At 39.3% G+C, this 16,342-nt stretch overlaps 1 protein-coding gene and 1 pseudogene across 6 annotated transcripts in view; both read right to left on the reverse strand.

Annotated features, from left to right (window-relative positions):
* LOC309857267 (uncharacterized protein) overlaps positions 1-16,342 on the reverse strand; it is a 77,903-nt gene that overhangs the window by 48,677 nt on the left and 12,884 nt on the right. The gene's annotated exons all lie outside the window — the stretch shown is intronic.
* On the reverse strand, positions 802-4,128 carry LOC309857266 (vasculin-like protein 1 pseudogene; annotated as a pseudogene). Its single transcript has one exon. The product of its transcript is annotated as a vasculin-like protein 1 pseudogene (transcript).

Consider the following 16,342-nt stretch of genomic DNA (forward strand, 5'->3'; position numbering starts at 1 on the left):
TTAGGGGGTGATGCAAAAGTCCTAAAACTAGGTTGTGGTGGCAATTTCCCAACTAAAGATGCTTACCAAATTCAGTGAAATTTATACATAAATTGATTTTAGAGCATGTAAATGACACCTCACTAAAGCTGTTAAACCCATACAGCTCTGTGCGGTAGACCTCACTTCCATTGCGCAACTGAGGGAAGAGTCTCAAAGGCTGGGTAACTCACTTAACGCTAAACAGCTAGTCATTATCAAACCTAAGTCCACATTGGTAATCACTGCTCTACTCTGCTTGTTGGAGTGGAGGAGACACTAGGGACCTTGTGATGCTCCTAGAAGTTTCCACAATCAGCAGATTCCACCCAAGCTGAAACTGGTGTGGGCTGCTCCCCTCTACAGAAATGGTCTGCCACCAGGAAGTGAGGGGTGTCCTGGGCTAGAGGTACAATGTTTAGAGATCCTGCTGCTCTCGGGAAATGTGCTACAGAAAAACAAGCACAGCACAGAGAAGAGGGTCAAAACTCTGGTTTTGGCACTTAACAGTCCTTAAGACCTTAAGGAGGCCATGCAACTTCTTACTGCTTCAGTTTCTTAATCCATGAAAAGGATTTAGAGACATACCACCTCCTTTATGGAGTTGTGTTGAATGTTGAAGGGGCAATAAGTGAAATAAAGGACCTGATCCTTAGTAGAGCCTCAGGAAAAGTAAATTCTTTTTTAAAAAGTAAAATACTTTTAAATTCCCTTCCCTTTTAGTTCCTAAGAGAAAAACATCCAGTCCCACCATTTAATAAGGATTTAGATTTTTTTTTCCAAACTGATGCAAAATATTTATTCCAAGTTAGTTATTTTATGCAGTAGTTTTCCCCTTCAACAGACTTGTGATAACCACATCTTTTAAATCTGTAAATAATGTTATCAAAATAATCTTAATCTTTGAAATCTCACAAAAATTTATATTTTACAATCCACCCTGAATATCAAGGCTGCAAGAATAACACAACATTTCCTATATCCAAATATTTTACAGCTGTACCCAAAAAAAGGGGAAAAAAAAAAAAAAGAAAAGAAGAAAACCATGTATGCTTGGTTAAGGGCTAACGTTACCCGAGCAGCCAAAAATAAAATAAAATATCCAAATTATTAGCATTAATTTAATACAATTATAACTTCAATAGTCACTGTGTCATTGACAATGATTGCTTGAGCACAGGGGTGAGTGCCCCAAGGGTTGGTGGTAGAAGCTGTTGCTGCAGACCTGCGTCTCCTCTCTGCACTGCCAGCTCCCACCTGTGCGTCGCCTCATAGATACTGTGTCTGTGTGTGTGTGTGTATTTAAAAAATCTTTCCCATCACACAAACTTCTATTAAGCAGATAACAGGGAAGAACAACAAAAGCTAAACAAGCCAATTGCTCTCTCTTTGGGATATGACTATTTTCCCTTGTGCATGAAGTATTCAACATAAGAAAAGGAAAAGAATGATTTCTTCTGTATACTCCCTAAACACACAAGCTGAGTTTACTGGGTCAGATTTTTGAGGACTTATATGCCTACTTCCAGGCATCGTCATCTGATGTTTCACTGCTACTGGTTTCCGTGTCCGAATCCTCAAACTCTGCTTTACGAGTGCTTCTCCACGGGGAGAACAGGCCGGAACCACGGCTCTGCAAAAAGCCGTTCTTCCCAAAGCCATTTCTTCTCAGCTGTTCCGTCTTCATGTGGAACTCTCTGAGCTCATCCTCTGTGAGGGGGAGGCAATTCTCATCATTTTCAGGATATTCCTGCCATCCCATTGCTTTCAATAATCGATGCTCTGCTTCCAGAGAGTGTGAGAGGACCTCCCCTTCCTCCTCTGCAGGGAGAGTAAGACCATTCTGATGACAGCCTTCCTCTCCGTTTTCCTTTGGTTCAGGTGTGCTGTTGTCCTCCAAATCCTCCAGCTTGTCACAGTCTCTGTTCTCTGAGAAGTCTCCATTCCGGTCGTCCTTTAGAGTCTTCAGGAACTCACTCTTCCTGTCGGTAGTTAGGCGGGTGAGCTTGGTCAGGCGAGAGGAGCTGATCTCAATCGGAGGAGTAGTGTTGGAGGGACTCTCTTTAGGAGAGCTTAAAACTGTGCCCCAAGCCAGTACTACTGGTTTGGTAACAGAGATCGGACTGGAAAAAGCAGACTCCCAGCTAGAGGAAAGGGATCCTGATTTGTGTTCCATTCTGTTAGCTTTCCATGCACTGGGCTTGGAAGGAGGTGGTGCAGGCTTAGGAACCAGGTTCTTATAGACACTTGGAACCATGGTTGATTTGTTCCCATTTGCATGGTGAGATCCTGGTGAGGTGAATGCAGCAGAGAAGGCAGCAGAAGGATCTTCTTTGGAAACTTTTTTGATGACTAGCATTTTGGAGGGTTGCTTGGCACTAGGTGGGTTTTCCCACACTCCAGAAGGGGTCCCAATAGGTCTGCATGGCTGATTCTGTTTGCCAGCTTCTGGATTCAAAGAAGGAAAATCTTCCTCTTCAAATTGTAATTTTTCCACCTTGTCTTCTTTCTTTTCTTCCCTAATCTCTGTAGGTGGCTTTTCTTGAAAGGCACAGCCTTTCTGGGAATGGAAGCTGCCAATCCAGTGGCGATGGTTCCCTGTGCCACCCCCACTACGCTGGCTCATGCCATCATGACCTCGGGAAGAGCCATGCCAACCAGATAGGTTCCCTGTGATTCCAGCATATGCTCCCTTAGAGACACCAGAGTCCACAGAGTCGTGGCGCAACAGGGAGGGCTGGTGCCAGGAATCTCCTGCAGTTCGCAGAGGTCCATTGTTAAAAAAGCCATCAGAGGAATCATGTCGACGACGGCTTACTCCAAACCTACGATCTCCTCGGGATAGGTGCTCTCCGTGGTTTTCGAAGGTGGCTGTAGGTGACTTAGCTGACTGTGGTGTTGAGAAATTTAGCCAAGCAGGAAAAAAGTCATGCTGTGCCATTTAGGTCCAGTGTCTCTTTTCAGCAAGGTGAGGCATCCAACCTCATGGCCAGGATCCCAGAGTGTAACCTCTGTGGTCCTGTTTCCCGAACTCCTTGAGTCTGCCAGCTGGATTTCCTACGAGGTTCTCTTGTTAAAAGGGTGCTGAAATAGGCTGGCCAGCAGCACGCCTTGTGATAAAGCACAAGGAAGCCAGGCTCTGTCTGTATCACTTTTTCAAGTCTCCTCAATTGCTCATCTTAAACTATCTAGTTCCTGACACGTTTCCAAAAAGGGGAAGGGGAAAGGGGAAGGGAAACATAAAAATTATTTGTTACATTTAAAAAATGGGGGGAAGGGGAAAGAGCTATGTCTATGTTCACCTCATTCAACTTCCTTGAGTGATGGCACTATGATGCTGTTTAAATAGATAATACATGGACATTTGCACATTGAGTGCAAACACTGTTCATAACAAGGTCATAACTGGAAAGAGGTAAACTCATGTGTGGGCGAATGCCATCAAAGCCACAGATCAAAAATATAGCATTAGAGAGCAATAAAAGATCTTCTGAGCAGTCAATTCCAGCGGCAAAACATCCACATAACAAAGCCCTTAATTTATAAATCTCATTATTCCTACAGAGCTGCTAAAAAGTGTGCGGATATGTATTTATATCTGTTTTATTCTTCAGAATCTAAGGGACATAGGAAATCTGGTTTGTTTTTAATCAGACAGGAACTTAGTATGTTTTCCTCCAAAGAATAGCAGCTTTCAAGGCAAATTTCTTGGGTTATATAAAGCTCCCAAATGTATCTTCTATTTCTTTGGTTTTCACTATTTAAATTCACAGCAAAATTAAAACAAGTAGAAATAAAGAAGTCAAGGAGTAAACAGTTCCAAAGTGAGGTCGTCTTCTCTTCAGTCTTCTCTATTTCACTTGTTCCGCCTCCTCCTGAAGACTGAATTGAACTGGAAGGTGATACGAGGAGTCTTCTACTGCTTTAGTAGAGCAGTCATTTATTATTTTGGATCCATTTCCATCATTATTCAATCACTTAAAAGGCCACAGGAATCTATCACCGGCAGCAGTGGGGCTACAGCTAGGGGCCAGAGGCAGCGTCTAAGGGCGCGTCCCCAGCTTCCTGATCCCACAGAGGTGGAGAGCCCACAACCATAACAAAGCTCTTCCCCAAGATTTAGAGTGTTTCTCACTGAGGAAAAATGGGAATTTTTCATCACAAGTCCTGGGCATCAGACTTAGCAGGTCCTCAAATTTTATCCAAGATCTCACAGTCATGAAGAAAAAAAGTGCATGAAACTCCTTTTACTCTGTAATTATTTTCTTCCCTTGCTTCACTTTTATGAAGTTTGACATATAAGGCAATCAGTGCCTCCACATGCTCCCATAAAAAAATCAAAAGAAATTATGTAGATAGATGTGTTTGTGACTTATATGTACACAAACTTGCATTATTTGAATTTTTTGGCAGGAAGTAAATATTTGAAACCATGTGCTGAAATGGAAATCCAAAAGGACTATTTTAGCAATGAGATGTTCATTTTATTAGGTCCAGCAAATGATAGCCTGGAAGAGGTCACTATTTACAAAATCTTTCAAGTTCTCAAGTTTTGAGGTTAGACTCAAAGTGCTCAAAGAATTTTACTGTTGAACATTTTTTGTCTACATGGTATGGACACCTTTCCTCTTCATCACACATGTCTGTAAGGGGGTTCTCATGCCTGACTGTTCATAAAGGCAGAGATGGTATTAAAATGTGGAGATCCAATGCCACCACATCAAAAATTATGATTTCATAGGACAGAGGTAATGCTCAGTAATGAATTTTTTTTAAAACAATTAATCCCTGGTGATTCTGGACCAAACCAAACTCACATCCTGTCTATTTCTCAAGGGCTTCCCACAGCCTCAGGAAAATTTATGATAATTCTAGATAATAGTTCCTTAGTTTGTTTTGGATGTTAATCAGTGTTATAAAATAGGATTTAGGCTCGGATAAGCTTGGGAACACACTATTACTCATTATGTTTATAATGATTTAATTGTAGACTTCCTCTTAGCATCCATTACCCCCATCAATATTTACAATTCTGTATCAATACTGAATAATTCACTATTTTCTTGTTCCGTGTATAGCCTCTTCTCTCCAATTGGATTTGTAAGATCCTAGAGACAGATGTCTATTTCAGGCAGAAACTTTGTAACTGATACTTAAGAAAGGCAAAGATATTGACATACAGATTTTAGCTGAGTAACACCACCATGGAATTAGCTGGAAAAGGGAAGCATGATGCTCAAAAGTTTTATTATGTTCCCAGGTTCAGTTTTCTCCCATTTCCTGAATATGACTTCTAAAAAATTTCCAGAGAAAATCCTACACTTGAACAACCAAAATCTCAGAGCAGGCCTCTCCACATAAGGTTAAGGAATATAAGCTACTGCCTAGTGGACAAGGGAAAGGGGAGGGCCTAGATAAACAGCACAGTATCAAATACCACTTTGCTAGAATAACTTTTCTCGCATTTGTAGCATTATGGTTTGGGGCACTTAGAGGCACATGAATATAATGAAGAGTTTAAAGAGAAAAATAGGCTAATATGTAGATTTAAATTCATGTACACCTGTGCCTAAAAATTGAAGTGATATTTATATTCTTAATGTAGATAGATGAACTTCAGTTCAGAGAACCTTCTAAAGCTGTATGTAATATTCTGCCAATTTTGGGGTCATCAGCTTCACAAAAGGATCCAGAACCAAAAAGGAATTTATCCCTCTCTGGTCTAAATAATCTATTTTGGGTCATATAATCATGAAGCTTACAAAACTAAGATTGACCTTATATATTCCCCTGAACAACATTTAGCTGTTTTGTTTTGTTTTGTTTTGTTTTTCACCCAAACACTAATATAGGAGGTTTAATAGAGAGGCACTATTTACAGATCTGAAGCTGTGAGGTCTTTGCTGGTCTCTTGGAACCAGATGTTTACATATTTACTTAAAGTGACCCACTGAATAATCATGGTTACAAGTTGAACAGCACACATTCTTTCAGTTTTATAAATACCAGGAAGTTTATAAACTCAGTGAAAAATAGCATTACTGGTAACTGACCTCAAACTGTATTTGCTAAGATAATATAAACCATTGTCCGGAATCAATATAGCCATTTTCTCCAGCAAACATTGGGCAGCATTTCCCAAGACAAAGTCTTCTGCATACATCCTCCTTATTTTTTAAGGACTGCAAGTAAATGTTATAATTCATACAGTATTTCTTTCAGGCCAATGAATACTTAGAACTGGAATTCGAATGTTTAAAGCAATGTGGTATGATCAACAATGTAAGAGTAAAGTTAGAGCAATTTTGCCTTGTGATTTTCATAACACAGATCACCCGTGTATTTATCTTTCCTTCCAGTAACTTGGTTTGAGGTTTGCAGTTAAGTACATTTTTACTGCTATAAAACATCAACTAAACATACTGACAAGATTAGTTCAATGGAATTACCTTTTATATATTGTTATCTGGGGAAAAAATATCCCAGAATTAGGTGAATTTTGATAGCTCGCATATTGTACCGGCATTCCAACAAAATGATGATGGCCCCTTTCCTCAAGCATGGATTTATGGTGATTGCTTTTCTTATGGGGATTTATTTCTATATACTGCAACTAACCTTCATGCCAACAACACAAAAGACAAGCCAATGGGTGGAAGTATACATTTATTCTATGACAACAGAATATTTTACTCCTACTAGTGCTGATAAATTATTTCTTTGCTTAGGCACAAAATGTATGCCAGGGTAATCTTAAAGGAAACAATATAGCAGAAAAGAGAATGAACTTCGAAATAAGAGTTGGAGTTGTTCGTTTATTTCTTACTTGTGTATTTATTATGGACCCATTTTGTGCTGGGGACTGAGAATACAACAGGAAACAGGTACAGTCTCTGCTGCCTAGAACATTACAGCTTTCACTCCTGGGGTGCTTTGGAGTACTTTTTATTTGCTATTTGCCAAGCTATTTGCCAAGCCTCAGTTGCTTTATCTGTAAAGGAGGGGATATCATCTCTGAGTGTTTCCATGAATATTTATGAAAAGGTATCTGGTTCATTATCTAACAAAGTAACACTTAGATCTGGATTGTTATTAAATAGCTACTTTATGGTTTTGAAGTGATAGACAAGCCATGTGGCAGATCAGAGTACACATTTCAAATTCTTGAAAGAGTACAACAGCCCTATGTGGTTTCAAATTGTTCTATAGTCTAATGAGGATATTTTATCTTGCTAAACAGTCTAACCCCAGATGTCCAGCACAGTAAAAAATGCAAGCCTGCTGAAGGGTTACTTTGAACACAGACCAAAACTACAACTTGGGAATGTGTGAAACTGTGGCTAGAATCAAACTCAGGGGTGGCAAGCAAAAGAAGACTCAGTTATGAAGTTTGTTCTGGGAATAACTAACTCCCTGTCAAGAGCAAGATGTTTCTATCTCTGCATGAGGATCACCGCTGATGCTGAACTCTAACTGAAGACTTGGTTTGGTGGCTCCCAGTCTTCTCTGGCACTTAAATATCTCCTTCTACCTCCCTTGTCAATGAACTGCAGCTTTGGAAAGATCACGTCTGGAGTACTGGAAGAGCACAGGCACACAGAAGACATTGCATGAGTGTTTGCTATTAGTACTGTGTCTGTTTCTGAGTTTAATTTCTCCATGATTAAATAAAGATCTATATAATGAACTTCTATCATGAGGACACAGAACATTACCACATCAACTTAATAACATTTTAGCTAAAAATCCAAGAAACTCAAGGGGCTAGTGATCCTTTGCAGCTTTATCCTGGTAAGTAAGTGAAGGCTTCTCAGAACACGGGAGCGGCTGAAGAACTTTCAGAATCCTAGCATGGATCTTTATAGGTCCAGGAAACCCAAGCTCAGAACTACTGGGTTTATCTTCAACCCTTCTAGAACATTTTGAGTAGGCTTGTATGAAGTACAGATTAAGGAGTTGTAAAAATTTGATCACTACTATTGTCTTAATGTTTTAAAAAAAAAAATCAATACTTCCTGTAGTGGGTACTATTTGTAGCCTGGCCACAGGGATTCCCAAGCTCTGTACCTTGTCTGTAGAGCTTGGTACCAGGTTTTTGACTTAAGTTACCTAAAATTGGGTCCCTGGCCTTTGTTAGTTGAAACATGGATAGCCACTTCTTTCTTTTCAGAATTCAGGTACTGTGATACTGAGAGACTGTAGGTCTGGTGAGACCAGGGCTTTTGAGAAAGGTCCATGATTTCACCTTCAACCATGATTTCACCTTCAAGTCCCCAGAGCCCAGTCTGAATCCTTGAAATACATTCCCCTTTTTAGTCTAAAGTATCTCAAATTGGTTTCTGTTACTTATAAACAATAGACACTTAAATACACAACAGCTGAAATGCTATTTGGCTAGAAATTCCAGATTATGATAGTTTGGAAAATATCAGATTGATCAGGGTTTCTATGGAGAATTTGAAAGAAACTTGTGACAGCTCTCATTTCTCTCTATTTTGGGAAACAAACTGGGGAGTACAAACCCTCACAAGGCTATGAAAATTTCTTCTAGAAGGCCAGAGAGAGGTTTTAGCCCTTGTGGACACTGAAAAGTTAGGATGTCCAAAGCATTCTCCCAAAAAAGTAAGCTTGTTTTAAAGATTAGTTCCTTCACTAAGCACAATTCACTTTCCAGTAGGATGTTGAGGATTTTAATAGACAAATGTGATCTGAAGTTTGGTTTGGTAAGTGAATAAAGTCTGAATAGAGAAAACTGGTTAAGTAGCCTGTCTGTGGAGGACACTTAGCCATATTTTCTTATTTCAAGTATGTATGGATGACCCTAATGAGTTATTTATTCCATGTAATCAGTTCATGACTCTGCTTCAGAAAAGGGGGGGGGAGGAGGTGGCTGGGAGCCTCTGCTCTGGCAATTAGGTTTGTGGAACTTGGCAAATAATATATTGTGTGTAACAAAAAATAAACAGTAAGGACTCTGTGAAGTTTATATAGGCAGCTTGAGAAGATTTTATCTACATTATTTTTTTTTTTTTTTTGACAGAGAGGCAGGCAGAGAGAGAGAGAGGAAGGGAAGCAGAGAAGCAGGCTCCCCGCCGAGCAGAGAGCCCAATGTGGGACTCAATCCCAAGACCCTGAGATCATGACCCGAGCCGAAGGCAGCGGCTTAACCCACTGAGCCACCCAGGCGCCCCTTATCTACTATTTTTAACTCCTAATGACTTCATTCAGTTTTTCCTTATTTCTGAGAGAAGATTGATTTTACAGTATCCTGGCAAGTGGAAGGCTACTTTAGTCTTCTATATTAAATTAAGTCCTGTATGCATTTCCAATTTATAGCTGCATTCCATTGCTATTTACTGTCCGCTTCTCTCTCCTAGCACAAAACAAGGCTGAAGTTCAAACACTCTAATAATTGTTAGATGCGACCCACAAATGAAATTTGATCCTGATTTTATATACGCCCTAAATTAAAGTAACAGATTTCAAAAGTATTTTCAAAATTTCAAAGCTAAAGTTTTTGTCTAGAAATGATTTAGGAAATGGTCATATTCGCAATATCCCTAAGTTTGAATTCTGATCGTAAGTACACCTAATTATACATAAATAAGATGTGTCAAGATAGGTGCTGGGACATAAATGTTGTCCATGATCTCTTTACCCACCTCCAACCTCTCGAAGATACACAGGATTATCCCACTGACAAAGTGTTAAGTTCATACCAAAACAGAAGGGAAAATGATTGAAAAAGAAGGCTTGCTTTGAATGAGGAGCAATGTCAAGGGAGTTGGCATAGCAATCTTGAAGGGAAGGACAGGGCATTCAGGTGATGACAGTTTCCCAGAGATCTCAGAGTATTTCTTTGAAATCTAATAGGAAGCCTTAACCTTTGCCTTTAATCTCTGTTCACATTTAAAGCTTAGACCCAGTGTCCTCCTAAGCTCTCTCAATTGTTTAATTTGCAAAAGGGGAAATTCACTGACAAGGATCACTGGAAATACCTTATAGAAACAAAAGAGTCTTACTCAATTGGTGACACATATGTTAAATATTTAATATGCATCCAGCACTATCAGGATCCTGTTTCTACTCTCAATGAGTATGGTAGCATTTGGAAATTTAAAAATACATACATTTTAAAAGTCCAGAGTAAACCAAGCCATTTAAAGAACTAAGCAGCTATTATTGCAGGCTTGGAATATCAGAAAGGCACTCCGCTGGATTAGAGCTTCTTTAATTCATCAAAAAAGAACACTATATTTTGGCCCCTAAAAACAAAAGATGTGGATGTTTTCTTGATTTCAAAAAGATGGTGACCTCGAATCATTTGACGGACTCCTCTCAATCTTGCTTGTCTCTTGAACCAACCCCAGCAGCATCAGCGCCAGGAGAGTGGGGGTGGGGGTGGGGAACATTACCAGAAATGCCTGTTTGAAAATCTCCGGCCCCAGCCCAGCCCCACTAAATTGGAATCTGCATTTTCACAAGATTCCAGGTGATTTCTACACACATCAGTTTTGAGAAGCTTGGTTATACACTTTTCCCATGATTCATTTCTATGAAATCTAGATTTCTTCAACTCCTTAAAAAGTATATACTTTTGCCTTTGTTATCAGTGAAAACTAGCCCCTCTCTACAAAATTTCAAGTGAGAAAAGGAAAGATAAATTGGCAGCTTTTAAACAGATTTCCCACCATGCCCCCTTTTTCCAGAGTATTCTCACCACATGCCCATGGCAGCTGTGTTTACCTCCGTGATTAGACAGTACAATAAATGCACCCAGTGATAAACTAAGTTGATTTAATTAAATGCCTGATTGCATATACATGTTAAAACTGTTATTTCACCAAAACAATGGAAAATATCTTGTCTACAAAAAATGCAAAGTATGGCCAAGTAGATACAATGCAACAGTGACTAATTCTTTAAGATATCTATAGAAAAGAAGATGGGTTTCCAGATTTGTCCTTCAACATGTTGAAGTCTCGTTTCTAGGGAAGGACACCGCTGTGTAATTACAAATCCTTAGTTTGCTCAAACCAGTGGACACTTTGATCTTGCTAGGGATTTGTAAAGAAACTGGATGTTAGAGGAGAGTGATGGGGGGAGTTATTAATCACCAATGAGATCTATGTATCTTAAATCTGCGGCACTGGGCTCTGGCAGCAGATTGAAGGGAAACTGCATTTCTTAGGGCATTCTCCTACTATCCTTGCCTAAAAGATAGCAAATGCTCCAAGAATCCAAATTGAGAAAGAGGACAAATGATACTAAGTCAGCAGCATAGCAAAGAAACCTTCCACAAATGGTAGAGTTTGGGACGTGAAGAGTAAGGCTTGATCTATCCCCACACAGGACTCTGCAGCCTTTGCTGAGGAGAGGAAAACAAACATACACGAAACCAAAGACATCTCAGACCACAAGTCAAAAAAAAGAAATATTCCCTATTCCTTCCAATTCTTCTCCTTGTCCCCTTTCTTCTGGAAAGTTCTTTGGTCTTTGAAGGGAGAAATTAAGAGAAACAGCCTGCAACAGAGGGAACAGCAGGGACTTTGAGGCCAAGCAAATCCAAGTTTGGATTTAATTGTCTCAAGTGTGTTTTCAATCCAAGTTGCACAGATGAGTGAATGAGCAGCAGCACAAGGACGAGGGAGGGCCGTGCTGGAAAGAAGTACCATGAGATGAAGGAGAAAGATACCCAATTAGGGCATCATTTTGCTTTTATATGGCTGGAATTTTGCACTTTAATCCTTGCCATTTTATCCCTCAATACAAACATATCAGTTACATGTTCTTAATAGAAGAGTGAATGGTTTCAAAAGCACAATAATATTAGGGGGAAAAAATAAGCATGTGTGGTAGTGAAAGTGAAAATTCTTGGTCGACCCACTCCCAAGAATAATCATTGTTGACCATATGGTATAGACACTAATATTTTTGCTGTTTTATAGTTTAAAACTTTAAGTTTTTTATATATGCAGAATAATCATCATCATTCTAGTAGGCTGAATAATGGCTCGCAAAATACATCGATGTTCTAGAATGTGTATTCCCTTGTATGACAAAAAAGAAAAGAGAGCATTACAAATTTATTAAGAATATCAAGACAAGAGATTGCACTAGGTTATCTGGAAGAGCCTAAAGATGCAATCACACATGTCCTTAAAGAAGCAAGAGATTAGACAAGGCAGTGTGACCATGGAGAAAGTTTGGAATGAGGTAGCCACAGTCATCAGAAGCTAGAGGGAATGGACAGATTCTCCCCTCTAGCTGTCAGAGGAAATGTTGCCGTGTTGACACTTTGATTTCAGCCTCATTGGCATACTATTAGAAGCAGGCTTTGGGACCCAATCTCTCACACTAGAAGACAAAGAGAAGGGTGTGCATCTTTTTTTTTTTCTTTCCTGAAGACTTATATGTATACCCTCCAAGCTAGCATACTTTGACTCAGTCCCTGGGTCCATCATTTTCTAGAATATTTAATCTATTCTTAGTATTAGCCAATTCTTCACAGCAAAATATATTAAGACTTAATCAATCCCAGTTAGCATAATTAAGAAAGTAATGTGCCTGGGTGGCTCAGTCAGTTGAGCATCTCTTGGTTTCAGCTCAAGTCATGATCTCGCAGTTGTGGGATCAAGCCCCCCACTCAGCGCAGAATCTGCCTCAGATTTTGTTTCACTCTCTCTCCACCCCTCCCCACTTGTGTGCTCGCTTGCTCTAAAATGAGTAAGATCTTAGAAAAATATATCTATCTGGAAACTCACACCAGGGTTTTAAGAATTATGCTTTTGTACTATGAATATTTGAAAAAATAAAAATTTGGGCTGGAAAGAAGAATTGTGTTTTTAGTATTTTTTAAAAGGTAGTTTGGCTAAGGAAAATTCATCTAGGTAAAATCATGACTTATTCTTCTAAGGGTCAGAAACACAGAACTTGCAAAATCTTAGGGAAACCATCCAGGTCTATGCTAATTGCCTGTCCCACATAAACAAGGACCAGTTGCTGGTTACGGTGAGGGACACACATGTATATCAGAAAATCCCCCTAAAGGAATTTTTTCAAACTGGAAGTTAGAAAAGTTCCTATGGCAAGAGTCATTCCTCCATATCTCCATCTGGGCTGGTACCTTTCCCCAAGTACAGATTTCCCAGTCTTAGGAGACATGCATTATTTGAACAGAGACAGAGGAGACTGAATTCTATTCACAGAACTTTGTTTGAACCTTGGAGGAGGGGTACTTAGCTTACCTGCCAGTATTTTCTTTGGGTTCTTTTTTCTTTCATTGTTTTGGGCAGGTTGGATGGAGAATCATAAACAAGGCAATAGGCCAGTTTCTAAATCTAATCAAAATAAATCTTTGAGCATTTACTATTTATGAAATACTAGGGGAAGCATATGAAGTAGTTGAAGATACAGGCTCTATATTAAAGGTGACTAGTGCTAACAAAAAAGCTGTTAAAGGTGGTCTCTGTGGGTTTGTTTGGTCACGCTAGAGATGAAACATAAATCTAGAGGTTGAAGGGAAGGGACCTTTCACATGGGAGGACAGAGCTCAGGACAGCCTCCTAGGTGCTAAAAATGAAGTGGATGGAGTAGGAGTGAGCTGTGGTCATGTCTGGTGAAATGGCAGACTCCTCGGACCAGAACAGAGGGGAAAGGGAAAGAGTTGCAGAGGGTTTGGGACTTCAGAAAAATGAGTTTGAACAGCATTCTTGAGAAGTCATGGCCTACTGAAGTGTTCTGGATCAGCAGAGCTACATGACATAAATGTACTTGAGGAGGATTAATTTGGTACTGAGGCATAGAACTGACGGAGGCAGTGGGAAATTAGGAGGTTATTATGGCCACATGAGAATGATATAATGAAAGAAGATTGAGAGAAATGAGATGGAGGGAAGACATTGCTGCTGGGAAAAAGGAATGCTAAGATTCAGTGAGTAATGATAGTGGGGAAGAAAAAAAATGAGCAGTTTTGACCTTGGGTGGTTAGATTTCTCCAACCTGAATGAGGATAGGAAGAGGACAAGTGTTAAAGGATAAACAGTTTCAAAAAAGTTGGCATCTACATAGAAATGTCCAGCAGCCATCATGAACATATCAGACTGGAAGCATGAAGAAGCCAGAACAGGAAATAAAGGCCTGAAACTCATCAGAACAGAGATAATAGAACTAGTGCCCTGAAAAACAATCAACATGTTTGGAGCAGAGAATACAGAGCTTGCAGAGAACGTTCTGAGTGATAATGTGAGCAGCAAATGGGGTTGGGGTAGGGAGGGGATCCATCAATGGAGACAAAGGAGCAGTGGTCAGACAGGTGTGAGCAACATTGCATTTGGATAATTCCATAGATTTCTAGGAAAAAGAACTTGAAGGACTGGTCATTGGTAATTTTGTAACTATATCTATGCATTGTGTACCCTGAAATTAACCAAGGCTCATTTTAAGATTGTGGAATTAGAGACTTCTGCTGTGGATTTTCAAACTCACCATTTCCTGCCATCCCCATAAGATAATGAAGTCACTGCTTATGTTGTGTAGCTTATTTCAAGTTCAGAGATAACTTCAGCTGACCTTTCCTTTTCCATCCCCACAATTAGAAGGTAGTAGCTAACAGAGCCACCAGATTTTTACTAAGCAACCTACTATGTGAAAGATCTATAACAGGGCTGGACAAACCCCTTATTCACTAATATTCTCCCTTTTAATGCAAAAGGTAAGCATTACAAGTGTTTAAGTAAATCAAATGCAGGCTGGAAAAAGTCTTAAGTCTAACATATGGAGTTAATGGTGACAAGTTGCTTGTTTTTATAAGCACAAGAGCTTTTTAAAGCTAGCACTCTGGCTATGCCCATTAGGTTCCATGGTCCCCTCAGACTTTGTTACATGACATCTGGTACTTCACTGCCTTAGAACTAAAAAGAAATGCCATGCGTGCCATTTGCTTTGTTTCAGTGTTTCTAAATGGTTCCCTTTCCACTTGGTCTTTCTGTTAGTGGTAATATTCTTTTAAGCATTTCAGAAATTGAAGGTCTGGTGTTAATAGACTGTTTTTTTGTTTTTTTTTTTTGTTTTTTTTTTTTTTTAAGAGGGACTATACAACTACAATTTGACCATTAGCTTTAACAAAGTTTTAAAGAGGGCTCCACCGGATGATGGAGTTTTTGCATAAAGTATATGCCCTTGGACTAAAGATTAGGACACAGCCTATCAGGACACAGAGAATCAGTTGCAGATTAAAGTGGCTCAGGGTAATCCTTTATGGCAAGACTTGTATGTTACTTTAGGAAAAATTCCTTATCAAGGATCCTAGTCTGGGAAAAATGAAACTCTACTAACATGTTTGAATTTCATACATCTTGCTAGCTGTGCAGGAGGGCTTAGCACTAAGAGGTATTTCCTATGTAGGGACTTTACAAATGTTTGTTGTCTTCCCTGCCTTGTTGACAGGCAGCTCGACCTTATAGGATAAACTTCATCTGTAGTCCACAAACACTAGTGTACAAAGGAGATGGCTCAGAATCCCTTGGTTGTCATTTTTTAAAAGATCCCTGGGCTTAGTTTCTAGATATTTTGATTCTGTACATTCGAGGGTATGCATAGGATAGATCTGCATTTATTCGATTTGCAGATAATTCTGATGAGCAATCATGTTTAAAGTCTGCTCATTTCTTCCTAGATGTATTGTTCTATGACTGGGAGATTCTATGAAAAGTAGGCTGTGTTCCAGACTGAGTGTCCATTTTCCATATGCTAAGTATGGGCATAAATGCACTGAACCTTCTCAAGTGAAGACTGATGGCCCTTTTTTAGGGGACCATAGCTGACATACTAATTTATGATCTTCTAAATCTTGGTATATAACTACAGCAAAATGTAAGAAGTGCAGAGGAAACATTATCTTGTCCTAGGAGGACCTTGGAGCATTTGATAATTCCTCATATTTCCTCAACAGGTGATAGAAGAGATTAGGAATCCAATAATATAATCCATGGCATGTAAGTCAAAACAGAACCTGGATTTCTTCTTTCCTAGTCCAGTTACTATGAAATACATAATTAAATGGTCAAATTAAATCTCCCATGTTATCATTTTAGTGGGATAAAAAGAAGAGAATTTCTCTCAAAACACCATCACCTTTTCCCTACCTCCTAAGAATTAACATCCCAGAGAGACAGCCCTACAGTGCAAAGGCTACCTTAAAAAAATCATGCATATGACTCTAAAGCTTTCTATTTTCATTTAACATATCCTACATATTCCTCTAGGTCAGTGTGTGTCCATAACTCATTCTTTGTAACAGCTTCATAATATTCCATACTATAGA

Source organism: Mustela nivalis (genome assembly GCF_964662115.1).
Source record: "Mustela nivalis genome assembly, contig: HAP1_SCAFFOLD_572, whole genome shotgun sequence".
Taxonomy (NCBI): Eukaryota; Metazoa; Chordata; class Mammalia; order Carnivora; family Mustelidae; genus Mustela; species Mustela nivalis.